General features: G+C 39.1%; 1 pseudogene; it reads right to left on the bottom strand.

Annotated features, from left to right (window-relative positions):
• Positions 1-2,355: 2,355 nt before the first annotated feature.
• LOC132308981 (cytochrome P450 CYP72A219-like) lies at positions 2,356-19,819 on the bottom strand (annotated as a pseudogene).
• Between the last annotated feature and the right edge of the window lie 20 nt (positions 19,820-19,839).

Here is a 19,839-nt window from a genome sequence, read left to right as displayed (position 1 = left end):
AACAAACGATATCTAATCCCCTAACCGAAAGAAATCAAATAAGATGATTCTATATCATATGAGCCCTAGCTTTGCCCCAAAAACGAAACCTAGACAGACATATTGGCGAAAAAAGAGGACAGCGTTGGGGGTGTGACTGACTGACAGATCAGAGGGCGATGCCTTTTGGTGTTTTGCATAGCGCCTTCAACGACGTCGTATCAGTGATGCTGCATTAATTTAAAAAATATCCAAATTCAATTTCAATCCGTTTGAATTTTCATGTAAAATTGACGAAATTTTTATTTGCATTCCACACCCTAATGCGAAAGTAATAAGTCTCCTCCCACGTGATTTGCATTCCACGCCCTAACCCCAATTCCACATATGAATAATTATTTTTGCAAAAAAAATTATAATTAGTTGGGCCTCTTTCCCCCTCTCTCCAATCTTTAATTTAAATTATCTGTTTTAAGATTACCTAAAAAAAAACTGAACCAAAAAATTTGTTATTACTTTCTTTTCACATGATCCAAAAATAAAAAGATGTACCAAAAAAAAAAGCTCTACTGAATAAACTTTTGATAGGAAAAAAATAAAGTACTAAGGAAATTAAAAAAAAAAAAATTGAAGGTTACAGTAGAAAGAGTAGATATGGTATTATAAAATAAGGAATAATGCATTCATGAATTTAGGAATCGTCTTGTCATTTCTTTTAGAAGAAAAATACAATCGGTGTAAAGGGCCTCCCTTTCATTTATCACTATAATGCGTTGTAGGGTTTAAAGAAATATGTATACAATTTTACTTTTGCATATAAAGGGATGACTACTTGTAACATTTATCACAATATAAGAGCTTTATCATCAATCATGATCCACCATCCCTCTCTATACATGTATATCTTATATTGTTGGGGACATTTTAACTCCCTTCTATTACTCTAGTAGCACTTGTTAGGGCGACACATAGCAACCATAATCTATCATATCGATCGTTGAAAATTAAATTTCACTTTTTCAATAACAACATAAGCATAAGATCACATCACATAAGCATATGTGAAGATACAATCATATATCAATTATCCACAACACATAATATCTAAGATTACGCCCACGGAGAGAAAATCTCCACTAAAATAATGAATTAAGAAGAGAATATTGCAATAGCAAATAATGCATGCTCACCCACTCCCCCGTCTCGTGGATCTCAACTAAAGTATATGATCACATCACATCAAACAAGCACATATGAAGATACAATCATACATCAATTATCCACAACACACACAATATTTACGTGATTCACCCATCCTCTAAGGCTACCACCACGAAGAGAAAATCTTCACTATAATAATGAATTAAGAAGAGAATATTACAGTAACAAATAATGCACACTCACCCACTCCCCATCCCATGTATCTCACCCACCCATTCCCCCATCTCATGCATCTTTTTGGGCTCAGAGCAAAGTCTTTTTCTGTGAGGCTCCATCTCTCTATTCTCGCACACTCTCTCCACTCCTCACGCACTCAAATTCTTTTTTTTTTTTTTTCTCTACATTCTCCACCCAACTTCGTGTAACAACCCCCAACCCAGATACAATATTGTCCTTTTTTTGCTCCTCCGGATCAGAGACTTCCCAGGGGTCACCTAACCTAATACTACTCCATAGTAAACACAACTCCGTGTAATAACCCCCAACCCAGACACAATATTGTCCCTTTTTAGTTCCCCTAGACCAGATACTTTCGAAGGGGTCACTCGTCCTGGTACTACTTCAGAGTAAGCACGGATTTCTGATGGGTTAATGGCCATCAGAATGCATTATGTCATAAGAGGGTGTTGAACCTACATTTAGCACTTCCCCTTTCCCAGGTGATATGGGATCATGACACCTTATAACCTGTTAGTGTGATATGTCTTGCACCCGTCCAGAGAAATAGTCACACTCCACCTCTATTTACACAGAGTCTTCAATACGTTACTTTTTAAACAAGGATTCCCATACCTTGTTTAACAATAAGTTACCAAATCGCTCACAATTCCAATATCAGAAATGCATAGAGGTATATGTGGGATATTGACAAACCTCAAAATAGATAAATGGAATTTACCAAAAACAAATTCACCATTTAAAAAAATTCACCATTTAAATTAGATTCAAGAACTGATGATTGTAGCTAGAAGAATGAAAAAGATAGTCTAATGTACAGTCACAAAGAAGTGGGTCCTGCCCACTGTGTATGATCAAAGAAAGTCCATAGGATACTCTGTGAGGTGAAAGAACCTTACTCTTCTCTGTAACCTTGGATAGAATGTACCAAAATCAAATTAGAATGTATAACAGCACTATTGCGCGATTTTAATGTTAACTGCAACAAGGTTTGTATAAAAATTTAATACCCATTTACATTACCCCCAGCTAGAAATATACATGTTCATCTTGAGCAATAGTGACTGCTATACTAGATTTTGTGTAAAATTAAGTGAGCACCGTATTGCGGTTGAAGGGTAATGACAGTGCAAGGAGCATGCGCATAAGATGGTGAAAGCTCAAAGGAGAAACGTTGTAGAATCATAGCCAATGCCATTTTGGCTTCCAGCATCGCGAAATTTTGTCCAATGCATATCCGGGGTCCCCAGCCAAATGGAAAAAAATGAGACTTGGCCCGTTGTCACCTTTGACACTCCTTCAGCAAATCTCTCTGGTTTGAACTCCTTGGAATCATCACCCCATATTTCATGGTCATGATGAATCAGAATTATTGGTAATAAAAGTTGCACTCCAGATGGAAAGGATACTTCTCCTAGTTTAGTCTCCTCGTGAATAGTTCGTGTCAGTGCAACTACAGGTGCCTTAGAACCTCATACAAAATCATAGTTATCTGTAAAATAAAAATATATATAAAAATTGTAGATAAAATGTAAGAATTTATGTGGTTTAGAAGAGCTAAAAAAAAATAAAAAGGGAAAATAAAAAATTGTATGAGTATAAGGACTCTATATGCCAATTGATGAAGAATACTTACAATTTTCAGGTGATTTAACCCATCAAAATCTGGCTTGTTATTCCCAAAGACTTGCAAAACCTCTTCTCTAGCATGCTTTTGCCAGTTAAAATGCCTACTCAATAAAACCATTATCCAAACAAGCAAAACAGAGGTGGTCTCTTGCCCAGCAAAGTAGAAAAGTTTGCACTCTTCAAGGACCTCTTTAGTACTCACTCCAACATTCTTCTTGTCTCCATGTTGTTGAATTTCTTTGAAATTTGATTCCAATAATATACTCAACAAGTCACTGTTACTGGTTTCTCCTGCGTTTATTGCCTTCACTCTTTTTTCAACAATAACCCTTAATGAAGCTTGCACTTCTTTGTCGATTTCTTTCATCCTCTTGTTCCTCTTAGTTGGCAAAAATCTACATGCAAATATCAAGACACAAAAAAATAAAGGAATATGGGAAGAATTAAGTCTTTGGTTTTATTTGCTTCTTTCAAATTCTGATCCCTTCTCTTCATTTCTTTTTTGAAAGGTTTTTAGAATCCTAATTGAATTTTAAAACAGCATAACTTGTATGTATCATATTTGTAACAAAAAATGAAAAGGGTTTTTCTAGATAACCCCAGTAAGTACTAAACTTGAAAACTTTCCCACAGTTGCTCAATCGTAAAAAAAATAATAATTATTGTCTTGCTTGTTTCTCTTCTATGATTATAGTTTGCAAGCACAGTGAAAAATACCAAGTCTCCAAGAACAGAATAGAGTGCTCTCTGAAATTGAGTATATATTTAAATAAAAAATAAAAATAAATAAATAAAAAACAGTTTTCAGAAAGCACTCAACCATATGAGCATTCAAATTATCTCCTTTTCTTTCTTTCATTATTCTCCCGCCTCCTCTCTGAGAACAAAATTATTCTCATAAAAGCAATACTTAAAATGGTAAACTAATTTATTGCTAAACTATTTTCAGCACTAAAATTTCATACTTCCAAACAGCAGCAAAAATGATAAAAACTAATAAATGTATAAAGAAACTTGAAATAATATTGCTTAACAATGTATAAAGAAACTTGATATAATATTGCTTAACCTCCATCCTGGGATGTAAATTGACTGTGAAACCTGAATTACAAGATCTGCTTGCTCCTTCTGAAGTTCAAATATCCTTCTACCTTTTTCATAACTATTAATGTAACGACCCAGCTCCTCGTGGATCCAGATCATTAAACGGGTCCTAACCCGACCCAAAACATCCGAAGATAATACGGTCATTTCACGTTAAAATTAAATAACAAGGTCCAAAAAGGGCAAATTGGTGATTTGCCATAAATCCATAAATTGAGACTCAAGGGTATAACAGTCATTTACTTGTATCACGTAACAATTAAAATAAGGTTCTGGGCAATATAGTCCTTTCGGGGTTAAAAATATAATTATGGCATTTTAGTGGGTTATAAAATAATTACGTGTAATTTCACTTGGTGCCAAAGTGTAATTTTGGAAAAACTAAACACATATTACTTACGTGACATAAACCGGTCGACGTCTCCACACAATACGTCGACTGGTTTGGGTTATGAACAGTAGGAAAACCCGAGATACCGGTCGACGTATGGGAAGCCATACGTCGACTGGTTTGGGACATGATACCGGTCGACGTATGGGATGCTATACGTCGACTGGTTTGGAACGTAGGCAACAATGACCCACTGTGACGATACCGGTCGACGTTTGGGAAGCCATACATCGACCGGTTCTGGGAAATCTTCACTTCCACTTCCCACTGTGTAACCCACGTACACCAACTTTTGATAATTCAAACACACACGCCACTACACTTACATGTAATTTTAAATACATTTCAACAATAAATTCAATAACAAAAACAACGTTATTAACGTAATTCACCACACGTCACCAAAATACACTAAAAGATTTAGTGTAATTAAAAGTTAATTACATTTTCTCAATGGCCATGAATACAAACTTATTTATATTCCCAAAACTACAATTACACATGAAATGGCCAAATACAAAATAGCAAAAAAATCATCTTCTAACAACTTTCAAGCTTGCGGTGGATTTTCATTCGCCATTCCCTTGCCACGACCTGAAAAAATAATAATATAATGAGATGAGCAATTTGCTCAGTAGGTGACGCCTAAGACGCACCTCATGAGACCCCGTGAATCCAAAACAAAGAAAAGGCCAATAGGAGTTGGGGTCATACAACATAGGGGAGAATACAACATGGTTATCAATCTCAACACAATTACTAGGATGCAATGGAGATGCAATGCATGCCAATGTCGCTCCCCATTTTCACAATTCAATCATCGCTTTTAAACTGTTAATACAGCCCGCCCTTTGGTGACCCCGCAGCGACACGTGTGATGACCCTGTGGGCGGGTGTGCCGTGGGCGGGTGCGAGAGACACCGTGAGGCTACCACACTGGTGAGCTACGGGTGCACAGTCCCACATCGCCTGGGTAGAGGAAAAGTGAAGTGCTTATATGTAAGTGTATCACCTCCAATTGGTATGAGGCCTTTTGGGGTGAAGCCCAATAGCAAAACCGTGCGGGCTCAGGCCCAAAGTGGACAATATCATACCATGTGGTGGAGCGGGTCGTTACAAATGGTATCAGAGCCTGACCCAGTCAGAAGTGTGCCGACGGGGACGTCGGGCCTCCAAGAGGGGTGGATTGTGATGACCCTGTGGGCGGGTGTGCCGTGGACGGGTGCGAGAGACACTGTCAGGCTACCACACTGGCGAGTTACGGGTTCACAGTCCCACATCGCTAGGGTAGAGGAAAAGTGAAGTGCTTATATGTAAGTGTGTTATCTCCAATTGATATGAGGACTTTTGGGGTGAAACCCAATAGCAAAACCGTGCGAGCTCAGGCCCAAAGCGGACAATATCATACCATGTGGTGGAGCGGGTCGTTACAAAATTGTGATGACCTTGTGGGCAGGTGTGCCGTGGGCGGGTGCAAGAGACACTGTCACGCTACCACACTGGCTAGTTACGGGTGCACAAGTCCCACATCGCCTGGGAGAAAGAAAGGTGAAGTGCTTATATGTAAGTGTGTCATCTCCAATTGGTATGAGGCCTTTTGGGGTAAAGCCCAAGAGCAAAACCGTGCGGGCTCAGGTTCAAAGCGGACAATATCATACCATGTGGTGGAGTGGGTCGTTACAACACGAGAGGAGGATTGGCTAGTGTCCCTGACCCTTGGTACCCCCGTGGCGTCATTATGGGGCCCAGCTAGCTCAACCACGTTAGGGCGACTCCCTAGTCCCCTCTAGGCTATATTAACATCCGGCCCTTTGGTACCTCCGCGGCGACTGGGTTTTCCAAAACACTTTCATCAAACTTTCTTTTCCAAAACTCCCCATTTTCATTTCAAAAACGATTTCTTCCCTTCATGGAACCCAATGGTGTACATGCATGTCTCATGATCTCAATACTATGAAAATGAGAAATTCAACACAGCACAAGTAAGCATGTTCTCATGCTTCTAATATTTAAACCATAATTGGATTATTACAAAATACAATAGGGCATGTTTTCAAACACCATTCATAGCATGTGAACAATACAATAGGCATAACTCACAATGTAAGCATGCTTTTCAAACAGTGCAATCAAAACAAGTCGTCACATATTCATATATAAACATTCAAGACATTTTTAGGCTGCAATTAACACAAATAAGCAGCTATAACACAATTCAAGTAAATTAAATCACAAAGGTGCATGAATAATGTGAATTAGGAAGCCCCTACCTCAAGATTTCACAAAACCCTTAAAATGATCAAGAATTTCGAAATCCATGGGAAGCACCAAAGCTGAAATTGATGGTACTCACGCGTAGAACTCGTCGTACTCTCCGTTTTGCCTCAAACGGCCCTTAAAAACTCCAAGAATTGAAGAAGTTACCAAGATCCAAAGTTTGCTTTTCAAATGAAAGGAAGGAAGAAATGGAAATGAGATAGAGAAGAAAGCTACGGGAGAGAGGAATGAGAATGCAGAAATGTGGTCTCTAGACCACTTTGTGGTTAATGGTGGGTCCCGCCAATTTCTTTTCTTTTCCCTTTTTCTTTTCATTTCAATTTGCACTACACATTAAAATACATGCACCACTAAGGAAACACCACATAATCATATAAATTAAAATACACAAAATGCAATTGGACCCTACCACAATCCCGTACACAAAACGTGAAAAGACAAAAATGCCCTTGCGGCGACAAAATTCCTGAAAAAAGAAAAATGTAGAAAATCGGAAACGTTATAATCTCCCCAACTTAAAAGGATTTCGTCCCCGAAATCAAGCCATACCTGGGGAAGAGAACAATTCTGGGTACTTGGAGCGAACCTGCTGTTCTAGCTCCCAAGTAACCTCCTCGACTCCATGATGTCTCCAAAGAACCTTCACTAACGATATCGTCTTATCCCTTAACACTTTCTGCCGTGCGTCAAGGATTTGAACTGGTCCCTCTTCATAAGAGACACCCTCATCAATGTCTACGTCGACCCAATCTAAAATGTGAGATGGATCTGGTTCATACTTCCGTAGCATTGACACATGAAAAACGTTATGGACTCTGTCCATCTATGGTGGCAAAGCAAGCCTATAGGCAACCTCTCCTACACAGTTCAAAATCTCAAACGGTCCTATAAATCGTGGCGACAACTTGCCACTTCTCCCAAATCTCATTAAACCTTTCCGTGGGGAAACCCGTAGAAAAACATGGTCTCCTACTTCAAAAGCTAGCGGTCGTCTCGGCCTATCTGCATAGCTCTTCTGTCAACTTTGAGTCGTGAGTAACCTCTGTCTAATCAATTTAATCTTCTTGGTAGTCTCGAGTACAATATCGGGTCCTAAGGCAGCGGTCTCGCCTACCTCAGTCCAACAAACTGGAGACCTATAAGGTCTACCATACAACACCTCAAATGGAGCCATCTCAATGCTCGCTTAATAACTGTTATTGTAGGCAAATTCAATAAGTGGTAGATGATCTTCCCAACTACCACCCAAGTCAAACACACATGCCCGGAGCATATCCTCCAAGATCTGGATAGTACGCTCCGACTGGCCGTCCGTCTGCGGATGGAATGTCGTACTCAGATGCAACACTGAGCCAAACGCTATTTGAAGTCCTTCCCAGAACCTCGAAGTGAATTTAGCATCCCTGTACGAAACAATGGTTATTGGAACTCCATGTAACCTTACAATCTCCTTCACGTAAAGAATGCTAAGCGCCTTTGCATCATCTGTTGCCTTAATAGGCAAAAAGTGAGCCGTCTTGGTCAATCTGTCAATGATGACCCATACGGCCTCGTTACCTCTCCGTGACCTTGGAAGACCTGTCATGAAATCCATTGCGATATGCTCCCATTTCCACTGCGCTACAGGCAATGGTTGCAATAACTGTGATACCCCTCGGATCCGAGATACGGGTTGATCAGGCCCGGGCCCAAACCCGAGGGAATATCAAACAATTAAAGTATTTTAAAGCGAAAACATATGACAAAATGAACAATAAAGATAGAATAAAACTGAAAGAAACATTAATTATAAAATCCTCCATGTACAACTGAAAATTGAAACTCCAATCCTCCAAAACCTCAAAGTTACAACTTGGGAATCCACTGATGGACCCCTAACTAAAAGTTCAACTGAGAATGAAACTGAAAATAGATAATACTAGAAACATCGAGAGAAGTCCTACGTAATCAGATGAAAGTGAGACTGTCCTCGACAAGCACGATCAAGCTCTAAGGCTGGAACCGTCCTGTACCTGAAAAGAATAATAAAGGAGTGGGTCAGACCCACGAGCAAGTTCTAATCTAACTGCAATCCATACAGTGACCCGATACGCAGATACACCGTAGACACCTCACAATATCTATCTAGTCCATACGTATAAATATATCCACACTAAGGGACATTCACCAGTCTATAATAGGGGTCTCAACCTGAATAGAAGGTAACATGCGAATACGCACCCAAAGGTGGGCATGAATTCCTAGACCTAACAGGGTACACCTCAACCTATTATAACCAGCTACGCATCCACTGCATATACGTACCCTAACCAACGAGTCTGAGACTCAAGCTCAACTCGTGGTACCATAACCATATATATAAATTCCGTCCAAATCCAGGGTATGCAGTTCAACTATTTATTAAACTGTCATACAATAAACCAACTAGTTAGTCATTCAACTTATTCAGTTGATATGACTTAACTACCATCCGTTAATCCAGGAAGTCATCCAACTTGTTTACAGCTGATCTGACTTAGCCACAATTAGGATTCGATATCTTTCAATCCATTCCATTAATCCATTAGGTTAGGTTTATGCGTTTTGAGCTAAACCCGTCCCTAGTATGTCACCGTCCCATACCGGTACATACCATCCTCCATATCTATGTAAATTACAACATATATAACAGTTCAATAATTTACAGACCAAAACTACCATCCAAACAATTGTAGAAAAATATTTAAAGCTTCAGCAATTTAAATCCAAGCATTTAACCATATAGTTGCAGGAGACGATTTAACAAATCAACAACTAACATCCAGAGCATGCATAGACCAAATTTAATATGTCAGGGACTCCATCATGCATGTGAATAGGTTAAATAATCCTATTATTAACCAATAAATTGCTAAAACAATTCAGAAGATTGTTTAAATATTTCAGCAGTTTAAATCCAAGCATTAACCATATAGTTGCAGTAAACAATTTAATAATTCAGCAACTAGCCTCCTAAGCATGCATAGATCAAAATTAATAATTAAATGACCTTATCATGCACTTGAATGCATTCTAAAACAAGTTTTATAAATACATTATGTTCCATCAAATTGCTGAATTTTAATTCAACAATTAATTCAACTTCCATTTGTTAAGTGCCTTAATTTTTACATTGTTTGTCCCGACAACTTAGAATTAAACTTTACTCAATTTAGGGTCTTAATAACACTCAAAATTCATTCCTTGATCCCTCTGTAAAGTTCCAAATTCATTCAAACAGTCTCCATGCTCCAACAGTGAACATAGTATGTAGAAAATTAAAAAAATCGTAAAATAAATTAAAAATACCAAGGGAGCCTGCTCCAGAATTTGGAGCAGGCTCTTTTCCAGCCTAGAGCCGGCTCTAGGACTCCCTAGAGCCGGCTCCACTTTGTTGTGGGAGCCGGCTCCCACTTCCATGGAGCCGGCTCTCACTTCCTCTGAAAGCCTTCGTCCCCGGTGCTTCGTTTCAGTCCGTCCGCTCCTTCTCTGATCAAATCCAACCACTCTGTTGGTCTCTAAAACTAATCTTAGGACTCGTAATTTAGTCTAGAAGCATTCCCCAAGATTGTTTACAATAGTTTTGCAAACAATTACAGAGTTTAATCAAGCCATTTAAACTAGCATAGGTGAAGAACAATACTGAAACTAAATTGCGACATCAGTTTTATCCCAACCCCTCTGTTCTTCCTCCAATTTTAAATTTGAAGTCTTAAATTACATCTAGTATCCAATCAGACCTCGGTTGATTTCAGTAAGATTCAAAATAAAAATTAAAACAGTGGGACGTTATGCCAAAACAGAGTCAAGAAAACATACGCGCTATAATTATTTTGTAAATAAATTTTGCACAGATAAAACGATCAAGCAAATCATATATCAAACATGCATGGTTCAGTTTAAGGCCAATTAATCTCCTAGAGACTGTCTAGGTGCACAGAACACAAGCCAAAGGGAAGGAGAAAGAGAAGAACTTGCCTGTACAGTTTTATAAACAGAACCTTGACGCCGTTGTTCTAAGCTTTCCGGCAACCATTGACTACCTTCTAGCCTCCTCTGGTTCTGATCTAATCCACCAAACACCTCCCTTGGTCCTCTCTGTTATTCTCCTTGACAGACCGTTACGACGCTCTGTTCTCTCAACTTCTCTCTCTACTGTATACGGGAATATGGTGAATAGGGTTTTAGAAACCCTCGGCAGACGTATACCCATATATTTATAGAGTTATACCAAAACCCTACATTAATTAGAGCCCTAACCAAATCCTAACCGGCCCATAGAACTTAATTAAATCCTGTGTCGGCTAAAGAAACTAAACCCTCACTTATGAAAATAAAATAGTTAATTAAAATACTTCCTAAATTACTTCCTAAATTAAAACCTTTAATAATCAATTAAATAAAATAAAATGCAATTTAAACAAATAAATAGATACCAATTAAATACACGTCACACAGGTAAACAATTAAATAAAATAATTAAACCAAATAATCATGCATTTAAACAAATAAATAGATACCAATTAAATACACGTCACACAGGTAAACAATTAAATAAAATAATTAAACCAAATAATCATGCATTTAAACAAATAAATAATAAATAAATGCCGAGACTATCCTTTTAAATTAGGGGTATTACAATAACCCTGCTTGTCTCTGATGCTCGGCCTTCACCTGTTGACAGGTAAAGTACTTAGCCACAAACTGCGCAACATCCTTCTTCATCCCGTTCCACCAATACTGACGTCTCAAATTGTGATACATTTTTGTACCACCTGGATGAACTACAAAGCGAGAAGTGTGAAACTCCCGAAGAACATCCTCACGACAAACCGTGGGGACAACCAACAAATCTTTAAACCGTAGACCCCCATTTGCATGCAAGGTCCAATCTTTCACTGTCTCACCACTGGAGAGTAAAGTGTAAATTGCATCCAAATCTGAATCCTGTCTATGTGACTCAATCACTCGTCCGACCAGAGTAGGCTGAGGCACAAGACTAAACAAGAATGCTGGTTCACTGTCACCATCATCGTCAAAACATTGCAATCCCATCTCTGCCAAACTTTCAAGCATCTTCCACTTCCGGATAGCCAAACCGGCCAAAATGCCACGAGATTTCCGGCTTAAGGCATCAGCTACAATATTTGCCTTGCTCGGATGATACTGCAAATCAAAGTTATAATCTTCCAAGTATTCGACCCATCGTCTCTGTCTGTTGTTCAAGTCCTTTTGGGAGAACAGGTACTTGAGACTTTTATGATCCGAGTACACCTCGAATCTCTCACCATACAAGTAGTGTCTCCAACACTTCAGAGCAAACACCACTGCCGCCAACTCCAAATCATGAGTAGGGTAGTTGTACTCATGAGTCTTTAACTGTCGAAACCCATAAGCCATTACTCTACCATCTTGCATCAACACACATCCTAAGCCATCGCGTGAAGCATCACAATAAATCACATAACATAAGCCACGCTCAGGTATCACTAACACTGGAGCTATAGTTAATCTTGTCTTCAATTCCTGAAAAGATGACTCACAGGCTTCATTCCACGTAAACGTGATCCCTTTCCGGGTCAAACGGGTCATAGGCGCTGCCAATCGTGAGAAATCTTTCACAAATCTCCGATAATAACCCGCTAGACCAAGAAAATTATGGAACTCAAACACATTCTTAGGTTATTCCCAAGTCAAAACAGCTTCAATCTTCGATGGATCCACTGACACTCCACCTTCTGAAACAACATGTCCCAAAAACTTCACCTCTTGTAGCCAAAACTCACACTTCTCATATTTGGCACACAATAGGTGCTCCCGCAAAATCTGCAACACGATACTCAAATGGACCTCGTGCTCTTCCCGAGTCCGCGAGTACACAAGAATGTCATCTATGAAAACTACCACAAACTGGTCCAACTAATCGTGGAAGACGCGGTTCATTAAGTCCATGAATGCCGCTGGTGCATTAGTTAAGCCAAATGGCATAACAAGAAACTCATAGTGTCTATACCGTGTACGGAACACTGTCTTTGGGATATCCTCATCCCTAACCCTCAACTGATAGTAGCCAGATCTTAAATCAATCTTCGAGAAACAACTGGCTCCCTTCAATTGAACAAACAAATCGTCTATCCTTGGCAAAGGATACTTGTTCTTGATGGTGGCATGATTCAACTTCCGATAATCGATGCACAACCTCAAAGAACCATCTTTCTTCTTAGCAAACAAGATCGGTGCGCCCCACGGTGACACACTCGGTCGGATGAAACCTTTCATCCTCAAGTTATTGAGCTGCCTCTTCAATTCTTCCAATTCAACTGGTGCCATACGATATGGTGCCATAGAGATCGGCGCGGTACCAGGCATCAAATCGATAGTGAACTCCACTTCTCGGTGTGGAGGCAACTCTGTCAAATCCTCTAGAAACATATCCAGAAAATTACAAACAACTGCCGGATAACTTTCTTCCATAACATCATCTTCCTCGGCTAGAAGACTAGCCAAGAAGTAATCACCACAACTCCGTCCACGAATCCTATACAACGATAAAGGCTGGGAATCACTCCAATCTCTCATGAAAAAGAAACAATCTCCCTCAGGAGTGCAAACTGTAACTCTTCCTCTGAAACAGTCAATCGTTGCCCGGAAGAAAGCTAACCAATCCATCCCGAGAATGACATCAAAGCTAGTCATCTCTAGGAGGATAAGGTCAAATACAAAAGTCCGCCCGACTATCACAATGGGACAATCCCGCACAACTCGGCTCAAAGACACTGAAACCACAACCGGCGTATCAACACACAACGCCCGATCCATGAAACTGACCTCAAACCCCGATGCAAGTGCAAATGATAATGAAATGAATGAATGAGATGCACCAGAGTCAAACAAAATACGGGCCCAAGAACCATACACTGGAAATATACCTCGGAGAACTGGCGGTCCAGGAAATGGATCAGTCGGTACAAGTGCAAAGACACGTCCCTGCTGTGCCTGTGCTTGAGAACCACCAATCTGAACACCAGATTGATGTGCCAACATAGTAGGAGTATCTCTCCTAGCTGGTCGAGAACCTTGAGAAGACATGGCAGGTTGTGGTGGTAGCGGTGGTCTAAAACCTGACTGAACTGTAGCCGACTGTGACGGTCTCTGCCGTGACCCTCTGCCACTACCTGTGCCTGCTCCCTGACTCGAACAATCTAGAAATCAAGTGACCCTGCTGGCCACACCCATAACAAGCTCTTGGAGCTGGAGAAACTGCAGACGATCTCACAGGGCAACTGGACTTGTAATGCCCTGGCTGCTGACAGTGAAAACATACGACTCCACTCTTGTCAGATCCAGCTGGCATAGGAGTGGTAGGAGCAGATCGTGCAGACTGTTGCCCCTGAAACTGAAACGGACCACCTTTATTCCTCTTCCAAGAAGATCACTCTGAAGATGGCCCCACACCTCTCTTTTGCTTCAATTGCTCTCTTCTTGCATCCTTCTCTCAATTGTCAGCCTCCAACATCAAAGCCCTTTCCACTGCTTCAGAGTAAACCTTAATGAACTGTGCCGTGATCAACAGCCTCATCCAATCATTAAGATCAAAAACATAACCGACATCAACTGAGAAAATCCCTTAATGATCTTAAGACACTTTTGAGCTAGTGTCTCCTCAACTTGAACTGTAGGTTGTGGTGCCGATTGCGACTAAGCAGCAATCGTTGCCCTCATAGCACTTTGCAATAAACGATTCAACTCCAGTGCCACAGAACCTTCACCCACTTCTACGGGTGCTTCAACATTGTCCCTTCTTGAGGGGACAACTCTTAGGGGAATCAAGTCCCTAAGAAGCATGTCCTCATCATTTAGCTCCTCCGGATTGGAGCTAGAGCTCTCGCCAACATCACCCCTAGTCGGCCTAAGGCCAACTTCCCTGGTTTCTTCACGCCATGACATCATGCTATAAAATGAGAAAACGATTCAATGACATGACACTAAGGTCCATAGTGATTGACTCAACACGAAATGATGTCGTAACCACACTAAACATGCAAAACTATACAAGAAACGTTTTAACATAACATTTAAGCACGTATGCACATAAGCACTTAAGCCTGCTTGTTCACGAAATAATACACGTAGCAAGTAGTCACGTAAACAATGCAAACAACTTCCCATGCAACTCTATGCAGGGCTCTACCCGTCGTCCTATAGGTTTTCAAACCAAAGCTCTGATCCCATTCTGTAACGACCCAGCTCCTCATGGATCCAGATCATTAAACGGGTCCTAACCCGACCCAAAAACATCCGAAGATAATACGGTCATTTCACGTTAAAATTAAATAACAAGGTCCAAAAAGGGCAAATTGGTGATTTGCCATAAATCCATAAATTGAGACTCAAGGGTATAACAGTCATTTACTTGTATCACATAACAATTAAAATAAGGTTCTGGGCAATATAGTCCTTTCGGGGTTAAAAATATAATTATGGCATTTTAGTGGGTCATAAAATAATTACGTGTAATTTCACTTGGTGCCAAAGTGTAATTTTAGAAAAACTAAACATATATTACTTAAGTGACATAAACCGGTCGACGTCTCCACACAATACGTCGACTGGTTTGGGTTATGAACAGTAGGAAAACCCACTGTCGAGATACCGGTCGACGTATGGGAAGCGATATGTCGACTAGTTTGGGACATGATACCGGTCGACGTATGGGATGCCATACGTCGACTGGTTTGGAACGTAGGCAACAATGACCCACTGTGAAGATACCGGTCGACGTTTGGGAAGCCATACGTCGACCGGTTCTGGGAAATCTTCACTTCCACTTCCCACTGTCCTGTGTAACCCACGTACACCAACTTTTGATAATTCAAACACCCACGCCACTACACTTACATGTAATTTTAAATACATTTCAACAATAAATTCAATAACAACAACAACGTTATTAACGTAATTCACCACACGTCACCAAAATATACTAAAGGATTTAGTGTAATTAAAAGTTAATTACATTTTCTCGATGGCCATGAATACAAACTTATTTACATTCCCAAAACTACAATTACACATGAAATGGCCAAATACAAAATATCAAAAAAATCATCTTCTAACAACTTTCAAGCTTGCGGAGGATTTTCATCCGCCATTCCCTTGCCACGACTTGAAAAATTAATAATATAATGGGATGAGCAATTTGCTCAATAGGTGACGCCTAAGACGCACCTCAAGAGACCCCGTGAATCCAAAACAAAGAATAGGCCAATAGGAGTTGGGGTCATACAACATAGGGGAGAATACAACATGGTTATCAATCTCAACACAATTACTAGGATGCAATGGAGATGCAATGCATGCCAATGTCGCTCCCCATTTTCACAATTCAATCATCACTTTCAAACTGTTAATACAGCCCGCCCTTTGGTGACCCCGCAGTGACACGAGAGAAGGATTGGCTAGTGTCCCTGACCCTTGGTACCCCCGCGGCGTCATTATGGGGCCCAGTTAGCTCAACCACGCTAGGGCGACTCCCTAGTCCCCTCTAGGCTATATTATCCTCCGGCCCTTTGGTATCCCCGTGACGACCAGGTTTTCCAAAACACTTTCATCAAACTTTCTTTCCCAAAACTCCCCATTTTCATTTCAAAAACGATTTATTCCCTTCATAGAACCCAATGGTGTACATGCATGTCTCATGATCTCAATACTATGAAAATGAGGAATTCAACACAACACAAGTAAGCATGTTCTCATGCTTCTAATATTTAAACCATAATTGGATTATTACAAAATACAATAGGGCATGCTTTCATACACCATTCATAGCATGTGAACAATACAATAGGCATAACTCACAATATAAGCATGTTTTTCAAACAGTACAATCAAAACAAGTCTTCACATATTCACATATAAACATTCAAGACATTTTTAGGCTACAATTAACACAACTAAGCATGTTATAACACAATTCAAGTAAATTAATTCACAAAGGCGCATGAATAATGTGAATTATGAAGCCTCTACCTCAAGATTGCACAAAACCCTTAAAATGATCAAGAATTTCGAAATCCATGGGAAGCACCAAAACTGAAATTGATGGTATTCACGCGTAGAACTCGTCGTACTCTCCGTTTTGCCTCAAACGGCTCTTAAAAACTCCAAGAATTGAAGAAGTTACCAAGATCCAAAGTTTGCTTCTCAAATGGAAGGAAGAAAGAAATGGAAATGAGATAGAGAAGAAAGCTACAGGAGAGAGGAATGAGAATGTGGTCCCTAGACCACTTTGTGGTGAATGGTGGGTCCCATCAATTTCTTTTCTTTTCCCTTTTTCTTTTCATTTCAATTTGCACTACACATTAAAATACATGCACCGCTAAGGAAACACCACATAATAATATAAATTAAAATACACATGGACCCCACCACAATCCCGTACACTAAACATGAAAAGACAAAAATGTCCTTGCGGCGACAAAATTTCAGAAAAAAGAAAAATGCAAAAAATCGAAACGTTACAACTAACAAATGAAATACGTGAAATGGCATCGCTAGACAGCATTTGAAGACATGGCCCCACATCCAACTCAAATGACCTCATAAACTAATTCCTAATCTGGTGCTTCTGTTTTTTAGGCCAGATATATATATATATATATATATATATAGGGCACTTAGAAGTCATTCTCATCTTGGCGAATAATATATTCATCAATAAAATAGATTAAATTAGTTGTAACATGTAAAACATTTTGTCCATTATTGCACTGGTATGGACTGTTATGGCTGTTACAGGATGCTAATAGGGCAACCATTATATTGACTTTGCTCTAAGCAAAGAAATTTCATGATTTGTCCCCAGAGGAAACAAAGTTACAAGTTTATTCTTACAACCACCTTTCTGAAGAAGATAGTTTGAGTGCTTATGTTTCCACTCCATTTCAAGATGAAAATGTATTATATATATATATATAGGAACCCAGCTGAAAAAGTTATGATTTGTCCCCAGAGGAAACAAAGTTGCGAGTTTATTCTTACAACCACCTTTCTGAAGAAGATAGTTTAAGTGCTTATGTTTCCACTCCATTTCAAGATGAAAGTGTATTATATATATATATATATATATATATATAGGAACCCAGCTGAAAAAGTTCGTGGATGTTGTAAAATAAGAGGACCAAAAGGTAGCAACTTTTCATAGAATACCAAAAGGTAACACCTTCTCATTTCATAATAAAAAATGAAACTTGACTAGGAGTTTCTGCAGGCAGAAAAATTAGTACTAACACAAATAAATTCAAATGGAAAGCTGTTTCGATTAATCCATTCTCAACCTTACTATTGGATTTTATGAATGGGGGAAAATTAATGTCTGTCCAATAAATCAATAGATGTAATTGGAACTTTTCTTTAAGAAGTGTTACTTTTGGACTGAAATTATTTGTTACTCAAATGGGAAATAAATTTATGAATTATATAGGTTATCTAAGCTCCAATGAAACACAGCCCAGAACCAATTGAACTTTAAAAATTAAGCCTGAGTCTTGCATCTATTAAATGGCATAAGGCAAGAGATGGATGACATACCTTGAGCTTCTCTAGATGGAAAGCAGGATTGATAATTTTTCTGTGTTTGGACCATTTCTCACATTCATAGCTTACGAGTCCAGTTGCTAGCAACTTGGACAGTGGATTTCCACGGGGCTTCTGAAAGTGATAATTCTTAGATAATATTTCTCTTATAAGTTCAGAATCTCTGATGAGCACCATAGGTTTCGGTCCAAACCATATAAACGAATTCTTACCTGCAAGTGAATTTATATATATATATATATATAAATTATGACATTCATCTTGTTTTGTGTAATATAGCTATTTCATAATATGCTCTGTTTTTGCTAGCTTTACTATGACCCCTTAATATATATATATATATATATATATATATATATATATATATATATATATATTGTTTGATTTTCAAATTAAATCATTTCTAAGAATAACCGAACCCTGTTATGAAACCATCATCTCCTTGATAATCCTTATTGTTCATGCTCCAATCATTTTTGGTTCTATAAGGTTTGAGGATTTGTGGGTGAATAGGAAAGGAAAAGAAAAAGAAAAAGAAAAAAACAGTTTCCGTGGTATCTTGTGCTTTATTTGGGAAAGGACTATAAAAGAAGTAGGAAAAAAGGAAAAGAGATGCATGAGTCTAGGACATAAAACATGAATCCGGAAAATAAATAAATAGAAGAGAAGAAAGGAAGAGGGGAAAGGATAAGAAAAGGACACAGAAAGGAAAATCAGAAAATCCATCCATAAAAAATGTTGATTTCTTTTTGTCACAAATCTCCCATCATTTCCTATCACTGCTTTCTAAGTGCATGTTCTCTTTCATAAATTAATCTAGTAGTATCAAAGTTCCAAAAAGAAACCAAATTAGAAAAACACAAATGGTGCATGTCTCTAAATATATATTACACAAAGACATAATTTATAGTACAGTATCATAGTTGTAGATGCATGTATGGATGAAGGGGGTGGCACGGTGGACGATATCATGGGAGAGATTGATGGGCTTGGACTTAGCTTCTTTAATCATCTGTGACATCTCTTTCAGGTCTCCAAACAAAAACATGTAGGAGTTGCCAGTGAGACCTTGCAGCCTTAGGCACTTCTCTAGCTTCCTTGGCCTCAACCATACCCAATTCAATACCTTCCATATTTCTACTACTACAACAACAAGAAGAACACAGCAGCAAGGAACAAGTATCCCAATTCCCATTTTTGCACAACACCTTCTTACATGGGCGTAACTCCATATATACACAAAGGGATACTGCCAATTTTGTCGTTTTTGGAACTCCCAACTGCATACATTTATTTGGGATCTAGTGGTGTTTGAGCGTGATAATGAACTTATATATATATACACACAGACTTACACACATATATAATGTAAAGGTAGAGATGAAAAAGAGATGATAAGGCACGCAACGATGGGATGAGAGCATACCAATTGACAAGCCGCCTCT

Source organism: Cornus florida, unplaced genomic scaffold (assembly GCF_030987335.1).
Source record: "Cornus florida cultivar Cherokee Brave unplaced genomic scaffold, ASM3098733v1 CherokeeBrave_3.0.0_Hap2_Chr05, whole genome shotgun sequence".
NCBI classification, from domain to species: domain Eukaryota; kingdom Viridiplantae; phylum Streptophyta; class Magnoliopsida; order Cornales; family Cornaceae; genus Cornus; species Cornus florida.
This window is presented reverse-complemented; position numbering and strand designations above follow the sequence as displayed.